Source organism: Hemibagrus wyckioides, linkage group LG07 (genome assembly GCF_019097595.1).
Source record: "Hemibagrus wyckioides isolate EC202008001 linkage group LG07, SWU_Hwy_1.0, whole genome shotgun sequence".
Lineage (NCBI taxonomy): Eukaryota > Metazoa > Chordata > Actinopteri > Siluriformes > Bagridae > Hemibagrus > Hemibagrus wyckioides.
In genome coordinates this window covers 15,514,125-15,526,915 of record NC_080716.1, presented here as the reverse complement: position 1 = coordinate 15,526,915, position 12,791 = coordinate 15,514,125, and the positions used below count along the sequence as shown (strand labels likewise).

General features: G+C 39.8%; 2 pseudogenes; one reads left to right on the top strand and one right to left on the bottom strand.

The window, feature by feature from the left end:
• Positions 1-872: 872 nt before the first annotated feature.
• On the top strand, positions 873-4,617 carry LOC131356234 (uncharacterized; annotated as a pseudogene).
• Positions 4,618-8,330: 3,713 nt separating this feature from the next.
• On the bottom strand, positions 8,331-11,497 carry LOC131356233 (uncharacterized; annotated as a pseudogene).
• Between the last annotated feature and the right edge of the window lie 1,294 nt (positions 11,498-12,791).

Here is a 12,791-nt window from a genome sequence, read left to right as displayed (position 1 = left end):
GCATTCTGCTAACGTTACTATTAACTTTAGAGTTGGAAGGTTATGTTAGCTGGTTCACATGTGGTCGGCTAGGTGGCCAGGACTTATTTTTAATCGATAATATTCTGATTTGATAAAATCACAATAATTCATTGTCGTTGTCTTGGTGTTACCTTATGTGCCTGTATAGTGTTGATGTAACGTTAAACCGTAACGCCAAAACGAGGCTAAAAGAGAGTCGGTGTTGGCTAAGCTAATGTTAATTAGTGCTAGCTAGCAGGCCTATTGCATCAGAACTGCAGAGGCGGTGAACTCTAGTCGGGTGTTAACTTTTGGCGGGAGTGGCGTATTTTATTTGGTCAGCTCTCTAATGGACTTGGTCAATAGCAGAGATATGGTGGAACTATATCAGCAAAATTATTTTTAAACTTTAATACATCTGACTGACTAGATTTAAACAACACTGGCTAGTTAAGCTAACGTTACCAATCAGTACCACTGCCCAGTGGAGAAGAAACCCTCGTGTTAATTTATGGCGGGATGTCGCGTCTTTTACCTCGGTATACCGTGAACGTAGGGCCTGAATGTCAAACTGACATTCCCACAATAGGTTTATTAATAAATAAAATATTAGTGTAGCTGACTGGAATGATGAAGCTATCATGTTGAAGCAATTGCTAACTTAACAGCTAGTACTGCCATAAAAGCAGAAGTCGGTTTGGAATAATTTCATAATGACTAAAAAAAAAAAAAAAGCAGTTAATCTGTGTATGAGTTTAAATAACGCTTAAAAATATTTGAAAAGGTAAAAAATACTTAAAATGCTAAATGCTGTAACTTCTATTCTTTGTTCTCTCTCTTTGTTCCAGATTTGATTAAATGCATATAGAAACATGCTGGTGAAGGACAAGTATGACGGATGTAAGAAATACATCAGACTTCAGTCTGGATTCTCGTACACAGATTTCATCACTGAAGGTGAGCATTTTATTAGCATGTAGAATCTTAAATGTAAGGGTCATTCTGAAAGTATAAACTTTTAAACTTTGTCATTCACTTTCATCCGAGTCTAAGATTTCAAATCAGTTTACTTATATTTTTGTTAATATTCATCTCTATGCATCAAGAACATGGAACAGGAACATGGTAAATGGTCTGTTCACAAACAGGTAGTGATTTAATAGGGAGCTGTGCGCTCATGTAATTTTCATCTTGTCTAACTGTGCAAGAAAGTTTATATATCTTCAATTTGTCTTTGTGTTGAGAATTATTTTGCAGTCAAATGCATATTTGGACTGTCAGATGGAGCTCGACTCTCCATATTTGAGTCTTACACTGCAGTGGAAGATGATGTACTACTTGAGCTGGTTGAAGCCAATCCTGACTTGTGCCTAATAGTTCGACAAAGATCAATCTGGTCTGTCTTTATAATTCAGTTGAAATAAGTGTGCATTTATGTTTAATTTTAAAATACAATAAAAAAATAAAAAATAAAAAAGTCTTATGTTAAATAATATAATGCTTGATTGTGTGGTTTCCTGTTGTGATCATTTGTTTGTTTTTAGGCTATTTGAGTTCTAGTTCCCTTACAAATACCCTCTCCCGCTCGTCAAGTGAAGGAGATAGCTGCATTGAATGGGGTGTTCCTATCATTGGAGAGAGGACAGAATCTGCTTGTCCTAGAACAAGCAAATCAGACTTGGAAGCTGCAAAGGAGGTACGAAGCATTTAAATTATCCTTTTTTGTTGAGATTCAGTGTTTGCAAATGAATATGGAAAAAAACACGGTAGCATTAAGACAGTTTTTTCCATTTAGCTAGCTTTTCATACGTACTGTACTACTTCTGGAGCCATCTCTTATTTCTTTTGTGATTAGATGGTCAGAGATGCTTTGCTGACAAAATCAGGTGGTCAGGATGTCTTGGAGGAATACACAGCAAACTCTTCACTGAAGCATAGCACCAGAAGACAGCTTGTCAATATACTGGTTGCTCACATGATTGAGAAGCACAGGTAGATTGAACAAGTTAAATTTGTTTTAACTGTTCACTCTCTATACTCTACGCTGGCACTTTTGCATGGCTTTTTAAATTTTGTTCATGCCAGCTTTCGGATTGTCTTTTACAGGAGGATCCCAACCCGAAGTCAGAGGGAAAAGTATGCTTTGGGGATTGTTGTTTCCCTCTCTGAAGGATCCCTTCTCTCCAAAGGGCTATGTGAGTAGTGATTTAAGTCTCCATTAAGCATGAAGGTAGAATATTTTTCAGTTGTTTTTTAGTTTTAAGAGGTGCTGAATAAATCTTAAGGTAATTTTTGTCATCTTTGTGCTGCTGTTGGACTGTAATGTGTTTTACTAAGAGGTGTAGTTCTGAATCTTCTCTAATTAGACAAATAGATAAAATATTAAAATCACTTGTATTAATAAATACAAATCAAAAGTAAAAAATTAGTCACTAAAATGAATTTATATATATAATTAAAAAAAAAAAAAAATTTTGGCCAAGTTTACTGTTGCCTGTTAGTGTGTATGTGACACATACATTACTGCATTTTAGACTCTAATGTTATGTGAAGATCAGTGACTCCCCCCCCCCCTCCTTCTTGTTGGCTGGTTTTCAATTGTTTTAAATGAAACATCACAGGAGCACTTCTATGATGCTAAAAAGGGTACAGGGTTTCTAGCTTGGCGGTTGAAGACCAGCACAAGAAACAGAGGTCAGCGACCTGCTAGTCCACCCTCAGCCTCAAGCCCTGAACAAGGACCAAAGCGCAGGAGACATGCAGCTGCTACAGTGACACAGCTGGAGGGAGATGCTGCAAGGAGGCTATAGCATTTCTTGTTCATGCAAGTGATGAAGCAAGTGTCTTTCACAAGATGAAAGACATTCAAACATCGCCAAAACCTGGTGCATAACCCACAGAGAACTACTAATGTCCTCAGTCTTTCCTAGATTTTTAGATGTGAAAGGATTGGTAAGTTCACACTAAATATTAATATTTACTCTTTCCATATGAATTTGATATGCTGACAGTTTTTGTTTTTGATGTATTTACATGTACAGGTTAACTAAGACTTTTTGCTGATGTTTAATGCTGAAACATCCTCAAAGATGCTTGAAAGGTGGGATACATCCTTCAAGTCAAAGGTTATTGCAGAAGCAAAACACTTGACTTCATCAGCAGAACTCTGCTGCCTTGTGAAAGCAGCTGAACAGCTTGAAGATGCTGAAACTAGTAAGGATACATATAATAGCTTGTGTAACATATGTAGCTTTAGACCTCAGAGGTGGCCTTTGTCACAGATGTTTCTTTTTTTGGTTAGCTCTTATTTTCTGTCAGACTGGGACAGTGATATGGCCTCCCTTCTGTTGCTTCTCCATCTCCTGGCACCTGCAGCTGGACGCAGAAGGGTCAAAATAAGCCCCACTGATGCTGTGGACAAACTCGTGCATTTTCACAAGGTACACTTTAAAAATAGTTCTGCCTGTTTTGGCTTGAGCTATTGTTGAAACTGAGTTGTTTTAACATAATGGACATTTTGTTGGCTGGAGTTTTTTTTTCTTGGTGCTGAACCTAATTTTGTTATTAGAAGTGTTTCAATACACCTGCGGTTAATATATACTTGTCCTCCCAGTTCACATCAACGAGAATAGATGAAACATTTGATGTTACACAGTGCAGTTCAATGGCATTACAAAATACTGCTTCAAAAATTTACCTATAGTAGTTCAAACAGAAATTGAATTACTATCTTTATAGGTAGGATGTATTACAGAACTATTCAATTGCAGTTAATTTAGTTAGGTGTATATAATAAACTGGAAACTGAGTGAATGTTAGGTTTCCAAACACATTTGCTTTTTAAATAAGCAATCATGACATGGTTTCATCAAAGGTTTTGGGTCACTCCTTTGAAAATGGTGCATTCACTGTCTTTGTGGTATTGTGTGCTTTGCAGTCTTGCTGCAGCATTGATTACCACCTGAAGGGAAGAGAAGGTCAGCAGCCATACCTGCTTGCTGTTGGCAGAACCAAGAGTGCAATTGACAGGTTCTACATTGTTGTGGACAAACAGCTCATCCCTTGCCAAGGAATCAGCTCCCTAGCTGCATTTCATGAATTGTTTAAATCCCACTTTGTATTTAACCTGTCTTATGAAGAGTCCCTGGCCCAGATGTACACCTTTATCCAGACAACTATTCATAACATTGATGTTGGAACAACAAATGAGACCCCAAGAGTTCGTGAACTGCGGGCAAAGCTTCTCAACTAGTAAGCAATAAGAAGCATTGTGGTATTTTTCAGGTCTTGTTTGAGAAACTAATTGCTTGTACCTCAGTTAAGGTCTTGTAGTGTCTCGTTCAAAGTTGAGGTTTATCTGGGTACAAGTTTGCGGGGGTAAGGAGTTTAGAACTGTGACACACAGAATGTTTAGGTGTTTCATCTGTCAAGATTTGCATGCAAGCAGCCAGTTATTGTTAACTCACTTAAGAACTTATCATCGTTTCTGTCCCAGTTTAAATTTCAGACTAATTTGTGCACAAGGTGGCTGTCGGCGTCAGTTTTCGACTTTTTCTGGTTTCAGGAAACTTAAATAATAGTCACCAAAATAACTTAAATAGTAATACAGAGACTGTAACAGGCCAGACATCTCCAGTGGAACCCCAGGATCAGTCCAACAGTCCATCTTTTCAGTTTAGTGGCATAGAAGCAGTGCCATGTCCACAGTTAAATGACGCAGATTGTCGTTCCTACTCTAAATGTTTAGAAAACAATGAATCAAGTGTGTTTCAATAGATACAAAGACCATTTGCGTCTCTATCGTTGCAAAACTCCAGTCCAGTGGTGTTGCAAACAGTGTTTCAAATATTGTGGGTGAACTGGAAGAACTTGCTGCAGGAATAGTCAAGTTAAGAATGATGTGTTGTTGGCTTTGCCCATTGATGACCTAATAAGATCTACGGTAGAGCACAGTCTAAAGAAATTTGACAATCCACTGACACATCTTAATACTGAAACAAAAAGAACTAAATATTTTAGTGAGAAGTGGGGAGTTAATGAGCCAAAAGAAATCACGTTAGGTTTACGATATGACACTAGGAGAAACAAACAAACGGGCACTTATGACCAGGTACCAGTTAAAGACACTTATATTCCCATTCTGGAAACATTAAACTTTGTGCCGGAATGCTGATATTTGTAGGCTTCTTACTACAATTAATGCATCAAAGTCTGATCTTATTGAAGACTTCTGTGATGGAAATTATTTCAAGACACATCCATTGTTTTCTAAACATCAAAATGCTCTTCAGTTGTACTATGATGACTTTGAAACTGCAAACCCACTTGGTTCAAAACAAGGTGTTCACAAGATTGGTGCTCTCTACTTTGTCCTCAGAAATCTGCCACCAAAAATAAATTCAGAAGTAATGAACATTCATTTATTAGCACTGTTTCATGCTCAAGATCTTAAAAAATATGTCTTTGATCCTGTTCTGCAGCCCTTAATTGATATTAAATATTTTATTTTTATTTTATTTTTATTAAATTGATATTACCTTCCAGTCTCTACTGATCAGGTTTATGGAACCATACGTCAGGTGACAGGGGGACAACTTAGGGATGCTTTCAATTCTAGGTTTCTCAGTCTTTCAGTGGTCGTTACTTCTGTCGCATATGTTTGATTGAAAAGGTTGATGCACAGTGTGTTTACAGTGAGGATGACCCAAAGATTGTCTTGCGTGGCAAGGGGGTCTTTGAGTTGCATTGCAAGGAATTGTCATCTGCTACTCATGGATCCACTGTCCTTGGTTTGAAATGAAATTCCACTCTCAACAGTTTAAAATTTTTTCATGTTTGTAATAATTTTGCATTTGATATTATGCATGATGTTCTTGAAGGGGAGGCACAATATGAGAGAGAGTTACTTTTTGAACATCTCAGAAAATTTTTTGTCAAAACAAATTGCTCTCCAGAATTTATGCTTTTGACTATGGACACTTGGAACGCAAGAATCGTCCCACCAAGATTAATTTGGAGCACAGTGGCAACAGTATTGGACTAAATTCCATTCAAACACTGTCTTGTTAGAAACCTTCCTCTGATTTTTGGTGGTGATGTGCCAGAGGGAAATCAAAATTGGCATTTATTGCTCCTCTTACTTCATATACTCAACATAATTTTTTCTCCATCTATTACTCAAGGCATGACAGTGTATCTTAAATATTTAATAGCTGAACACCATGAGTTGTTTAAACAGTTGTATCCACATAGAAATCTTATACCAAAACATCACTACATGATCCACTATCCTGCAAGTATTCGAAAAATAGGTCCCTTAATACATATGTGGAGTATGAGATTTGAGGCAAAGCACAGGGTATTCAAAAACATGCTAAAAAACTTTAAGAACATCACAAAATCGCTTGCAAAAAAAACATCAGATGGCTATAGCCCATCACTGGGAGACATCACCATTAAAGCACACTGAATATGGACCAATAAAAACATTAATTTTGAGTGATATTGATGATGGTGAGATGCTGGCAAGGTTTCTAAATGTCAGTGTACATAAAGACATCTTTTCAACTAACTGGATAAGGCTGAATGGAACAGAGTACAGGGAAGGCCTGGTCATCTGCAGTTCTAGTCAGAGCGACATGCCAGTATTCTCTAAAATAACCAAGATACTTCTGTTAGACTGTGTTATCTATTTTGCTGTCATGAAGCTTCAGACTGACTATTTTAGTGAACATTGTCATGCTTACAATGTCTTAGGTGGAGAAGAGAAGGATGTTAAGGCTGATAGCCTGGAGATTATCAAACCTTTTGATTTACAAAGTGCATATGGTACAGATGAGGGCCTGTACATTGTGCCTTTATTCTCACTGGTCTAAATTTCCCTTTTATTGCTCATTGTAACTACTGAATTTGATCACCAAAATGTACTGTATTATTTATTTATTTTTAGGAGAGCCAAAATGAATGGTGACTGACCCCTGACTGACCACCTTGTTTTAAAAAATAAAGTTCCTTTGCTACAGTTTTGGTCTTCAGAGTGATTTATTTTGGAAGTCAGCTTTAATTCCTTTTTGTAATTAATTGAATTCATCAGTATGTGTCAATGTAGTGTAAAAAAAACACTAACTGGTGATATTAAATAACACTGGGGGTGTTGGATATTTAACACTAATGGTGAAAATGCATGTATCCATGTAGTGTAAAAACACTTTATGGTGTTGCAAAACTACACTATGAGTGTTGGCAATTTGACACTATCAGAGTGTTAAAATATTAACACTTTGGCCAGTGTTAAATTAACACTGACTAGTGTGGACCTATATAAACACTGGGCCAGTGTTACTTTTAACTCCGTGCGAGTTGATTTAACACCAAGTATTTTGCTGTGTGAGAGGAAAGGAAACTGGGTATAAGCAATTAAAACATACATTCTTATCTTATAAAACATCGTTCTGTTTCATGAAAAACACCGAACAACAGGTCATGAGTGGTAATACAACCATAAAAATATTTTACTATTGTTTTATTGAAAGTTGAATAAAGGAACTCTCCTTGTGTGTGGGGGGGGTCAGGATGAGCGTTTCCAGATGCTGTGGGGGTGTGTGTGTGTCTGGGTGTGTGTGTGTGTCTGTGTGTGTGTGTTTCTGTGTGTGTATGTATGTGGGTGTGTGTGTGTACATGTGTGTTTGTGTATGTATGTGTGTGTGTGTGTCTTCAGTCAGAACTTTGGTCATCCCCCAGTCAAGGCACTGATTTGGTTTAGATTAGGGAATTCTTGTTGACTTTTAACGGCAGTAAAACTGCTAGGCGCAGGGTGATTTGCATGTTAAATTGAAGTTAAATTTGCATGTAGTTGATGGGAAGTTCCAGAAGTGTGATGCTGGGCTATCAGTACTGATGGTCTGCAGAACTCCAACATTCATGGAGGCAGGATTCCTCCTTTGTCTCCAGTCTCGTTGGGGGGGGTCATTGGTTATCCAGAGCCATCAGACATCCCGGAGCCTGGCTCCTATGAGTTACAGCATGTCGGTTGAGGTATAATGAAACGACTATAAGTAGTGATAGCTCAGTTGTGAGCTGTGTAATAGTTAATTGAGTTTTTGAGAAGGATGCAATGGACCCCATGAGCAAGTGAGCCAACCTGGAGATGCTACATCATCATTCAATGAATTCAACAATATATTTAAAACAATATGTAAAATATAACAATATTAATTAAATATAATGAACAAAAATATACATTTTACAACATATTTATGAAAACCACAGTGATATATACTCTCAAGTTAACCCAATGCAGGGTTTTTAAATTGAAATGGCATTGAACATTGCTAAAATGAGTTTTCCTGCGAGGCAAAGAGATCTACGGCCACTCTGCCGTACCTCTAGCAAATCTGATCCATCACCTGTGAATGGAGTGACCATTCTACGGATTTAACGGATTGCCTTTTGAAAGGAGATCCGCCCCTACATTCAGGACTCCTGGGAAATGCGTCGCATGCAGTGACTCGAAGCATGTTGATATACGCCAACACCATCGTGTTGTCTGATCTGACCAATACTTAATCTGACAACCCTTAAGAATGGCAGAAAATGTTTCAGTGCCAGAAACACTGCCATCAGCTCCACCAGGTTTATGTGGAGCTTGTGGAGCAGGGGTGTCCAATGGCCATTTACTGACCTGCCCTGAAAAACGGCCCCCAGACCATCAGGGATGCATCCATAGTCACCACTTTTCTCAGGGACACGACCCCTAATGGAGTCCCAGAACGAAATAGGGAGGGGCCTCTCCATTGATGAAGAGCCTCCAAGCATTCCTTTGTTACTCTCACTCGGCGTGGGAGATGACGGCGAGGACATAGACACCTCGCCACAACCCACTGCTGGAAGTCCTCATCCTGAATAAACCCAGCGAGACCACTGACAGCGAGGAAGCCATCATGCCCATCAAGTGGAGACATATCTTGAATGGCACCAGGTTTCCCTTGTGAAACTGAGCCAGACACTGATAAAACACTGTAACTCTCCTCTCCGAGAGCGTAGCGTGGTATATCACAGAATCTATACATAGACCCAGATACTCCATCTCCTGAGATGGAGTCAATCGGCTATTGACATAGTTGATTCTGAATCCCAGACTCATTGTGACACGTGAGCATGACTGTGTCCTGCTCCACTTGCTCTCGAGACAGATACCAGATAATCATCTAGATAGGTAGATATTCTGAGACCCTTGAGTCTTAGTGGTGACAGTGCTGCCTCTATGCACCTGCTGAATACGTGTGGAGCTAGGCTCAGCCCAAATGGAAGAGTAACAAATTTGTACACTTTGCTCACTTTGCTCAAGGAAAATATGAGATATTTTCTGTGCATGGGGTAAATGCTTATACGAAAGTAAGCATCTTTGAGATTGACCATGGAAAACCAGTCGCCCCTGCAAATCAAGCGAGTGAGCACTCCGATCATGAGCATTCTGAATTTATTTTCTCAAGTGCTTGTTTAGAGCACGTAGATCCAATATCAGGCGTAGACCCCCGTCTTTCTTTGGAATGAGAAAATAACGGGAGTAAAAGCCTTTCTGAGTTTCCCCCACCAAAACTCTTTTTATAGCTGTTTTTCCCGAGCTGAATCGCCTGTCACTACAGATGCTATAATCCCGTTGAAAGGAGGGGGTTTTATAGCAAACTGCAGCCTGTAACCTTTCGTTACAGTCGCCAGGACCCAAGTATGTGGGTATGTGAGTATGTGCAGAACATACTCTCCAAGCCTCCTGTCAGAGAGCTAGTTTAGAGCTGGTTTTGTTGAACCACTTCTATAGATGGTCTTTTGGCGCCATCTAGTAGCCAGAAAAAAAAACAGCCAGGATCTGACTGGCCCAGAGACCAATTTAATTCTCGGTTCAGTGACTTTTTGTTTGTGGGTCTCTGTGCCCTTGGCGAAGAGCCTGGATGCAACAGATAACAATTTTATATTGTTGGTTTTAAACCCAAAGTTTGAAGTGCTTTGTAACAAAACACTTGTGAACTTGTGCTTAACTTTCTCAGACCACATACATCTGGTGGTTTTCTGCACTTGAACATGTTTTATTGTGAACAGCCCTGTACACAATCTAGAACAATGTTGTCCAAAATCCACACTCTCCACTTTTTCCATGTGTGGTGGACTCAGAGGAGGACATCACAGAGAACCATTGGTACTGTCTGTCCCTCTCCTGAGGAGACTGCATTCTAGGTATCTCTCTTCTTCTTGTTAGATGGGTGAGTGGACCTAGATTTAGCTGCAGTGACCCTAAATGACTCCTTACCCCATGGTGTGCTAGCACTTGGAGCAGCCGGAGGGCAGGCCAACTGCTCTGCGCCCTGGGGTTTCACAATCCTAGGCACACTTAAAAATCTCCTCTTCTGCATCCTCCTCATCTTTGTCTCATCGCCTCAATGGCTGGGCCAAATAAACCCTTGGAGTCTACCGGGGTTGCAAGAAAATCTAATTTCTCTCATTCCCCTACGCTCGACAGGTTAAGCCATAGCGACCTCTCGCCTGCAGCGCCGAATGGCCGCAGCTCTGCACAGTGCCACATGAAGTGCATAGATTGAGGTCTGTAATATTACAGATTTCCATATTATATATATTACAGAGTACGATATTACAGAGTAACCCTTGACGGTCACTCTGTGAGAGAAGGGCTTGTCCCACAACCGCTTAATTTCTGCCACACACGCTGGTAGGGTGGGAAGCAGTTGTTTCATCAGGGAAAGGTGGTAAGGGAGCCTTTTTCTGTCATAAGTATCGCGTTTAAACCCCTGTACTGCTGCATGTTTACAAACCTCTATCAAGTCAGCATCCACCAAATTCGACAGCAGTTTGCCACTTTGCACACTCGCGGGTCTGGACACCTGAGCCACAGAAAGGATGGCATCGTCCTCCTCATCATCTGGCCCATCTCTGAGGAGACGAGCTAGCATCTCCTCGTCTTCCTCCTCATCCCCCACCAGCTCCTTGCCTTCCTCCAGTAGTTGCTTGTCAAAAAGTGGCGTGGGCTCGGGGAACTCTTTAACTGGAGGAGCTGCAGAGAGACATGGATTTTCGCCAGAGGAGGTGGCCACCCAAAGCCTTCTTTCTAGAATACTTGCCGGCATAACTCAGCAATGCACACAGCTCTCCACATCCACAAGTGCAGCTTGCGCATGCTTGACACCCATGCAAGCTATACACATCGGATGGGGATCTCTGCCAGAAATCATAAACCCACATGCTGCGGGACAAGGGTGGGATCTTGGACCCCAACATGGTAGACGGATGTATAGCTTCCCTTGACACGTTAGCAATTCTAAATTTACCTTAATGGTACGTCTGTGAACTGGAGCAGTGCAGCTGCGGTGCTGAGGAAAGTCTTCATGGGGAAGAGAACAAGAATGCCGCAGCTGTATATGTCGGTCCCAGTTGGTGAGCTGTGATTAGTCTGCCCTGTGGACAGACGTGGTGTAATTGGTGATTCCATAGTCTATCAAGCCTGAGGTGTTTCCCATAGTGAGATAACGAGCGAATGTTTAACAGAGAACTAAAGGTTTATGTTCAACATGTTCACTTAAAATGACACAAAGCGGAAAGTAAACACAGCCAAACACTTTACAAGTTAACTGGCCTGAAGTCAAAGCATTTTTCTCAAGTCTACATTTAAAATCCTCAGAAGAAACCATGCAGTATGAGGGTCCAGGAGTAGGGCTGCCCTTTCCTCTGCTGGACGACGTTGATCCCCTGTTGATTCTTCAGCTACACCTTCACTACAGAGCAGTGTGCCTGGCTCTTAAACATACACTCAGGTGTGTATGTTTGCTTTCTCAAACCATGTACCTAATGAAACTATAAGATATGCTGAATAGCTTAGGTATGAATACATCTTTTTTCATTGCCATGGTTTCTTCTTCTTCATTGGAAGCATGTATTAATCTGGTAATGCTATATTTATTTCAATATATTTATTTATATATTTGTATGAATGTACTGTAGCAATTAAATAATTTTACTAAATGTTGACCTGCTTGAAAATAGTATGTCGTGACAAACATGCTTAATCTTTGTCTATGAAAGTTGATCCAAAGACAAATCTTTGTGTGTTTATCTTGTTTGTAGCATTGATCCAGTCACCTCAGTGCATCTTCCCATTCAGCATGTCCTTAATTTAGTGTGCCGTGCCCTGGCTGTTGGCATTAAGAACACTGTAAGTTTTAAAGATCATTTGTTACAAATTTACACTGAAAAAATATTATCATGACCTTTATTATCTCATTGCAGTGGCATCTGTAAGTGGGAAGGATATATTAGGCAGACAGTGAAAAGTGAGTTCTCAAAGTTGATGTCTTGGAAGTAGAAACAATTGAAAAGTTGTAAGGATCTGAGTTACTTTGGCTGGGTCAGTGCATCTCCAAAACAGCAGGTCTTGTGGGGCTCCAGGTATGCATACAGTAAGTACCTACCAAAAGTGGAACAAGTTAATGGGTGACATGGTCACGGGCGGCCAAGGATCATTGATGCATGTGGGCAATGAAGAATATTCCATTTCTTTTTATCCCACAGAATAGCTTGCAGTTATATTCTTGAAAGAAAATATTATTACAAAATACTGTTATTTAATGAGAATGGTCAAAGCTAAACAAAGATAAACAGCATGTTCTTATTTTTGCTTATTTTCATAGCAGTTCTAGAGGGTGTTTTACTATCCAGATATCTAAAATCAAGAAGACATAAGCTATGGCATTGCTTTAAACGTGCTTGCATTTGCATTACATGGTCAC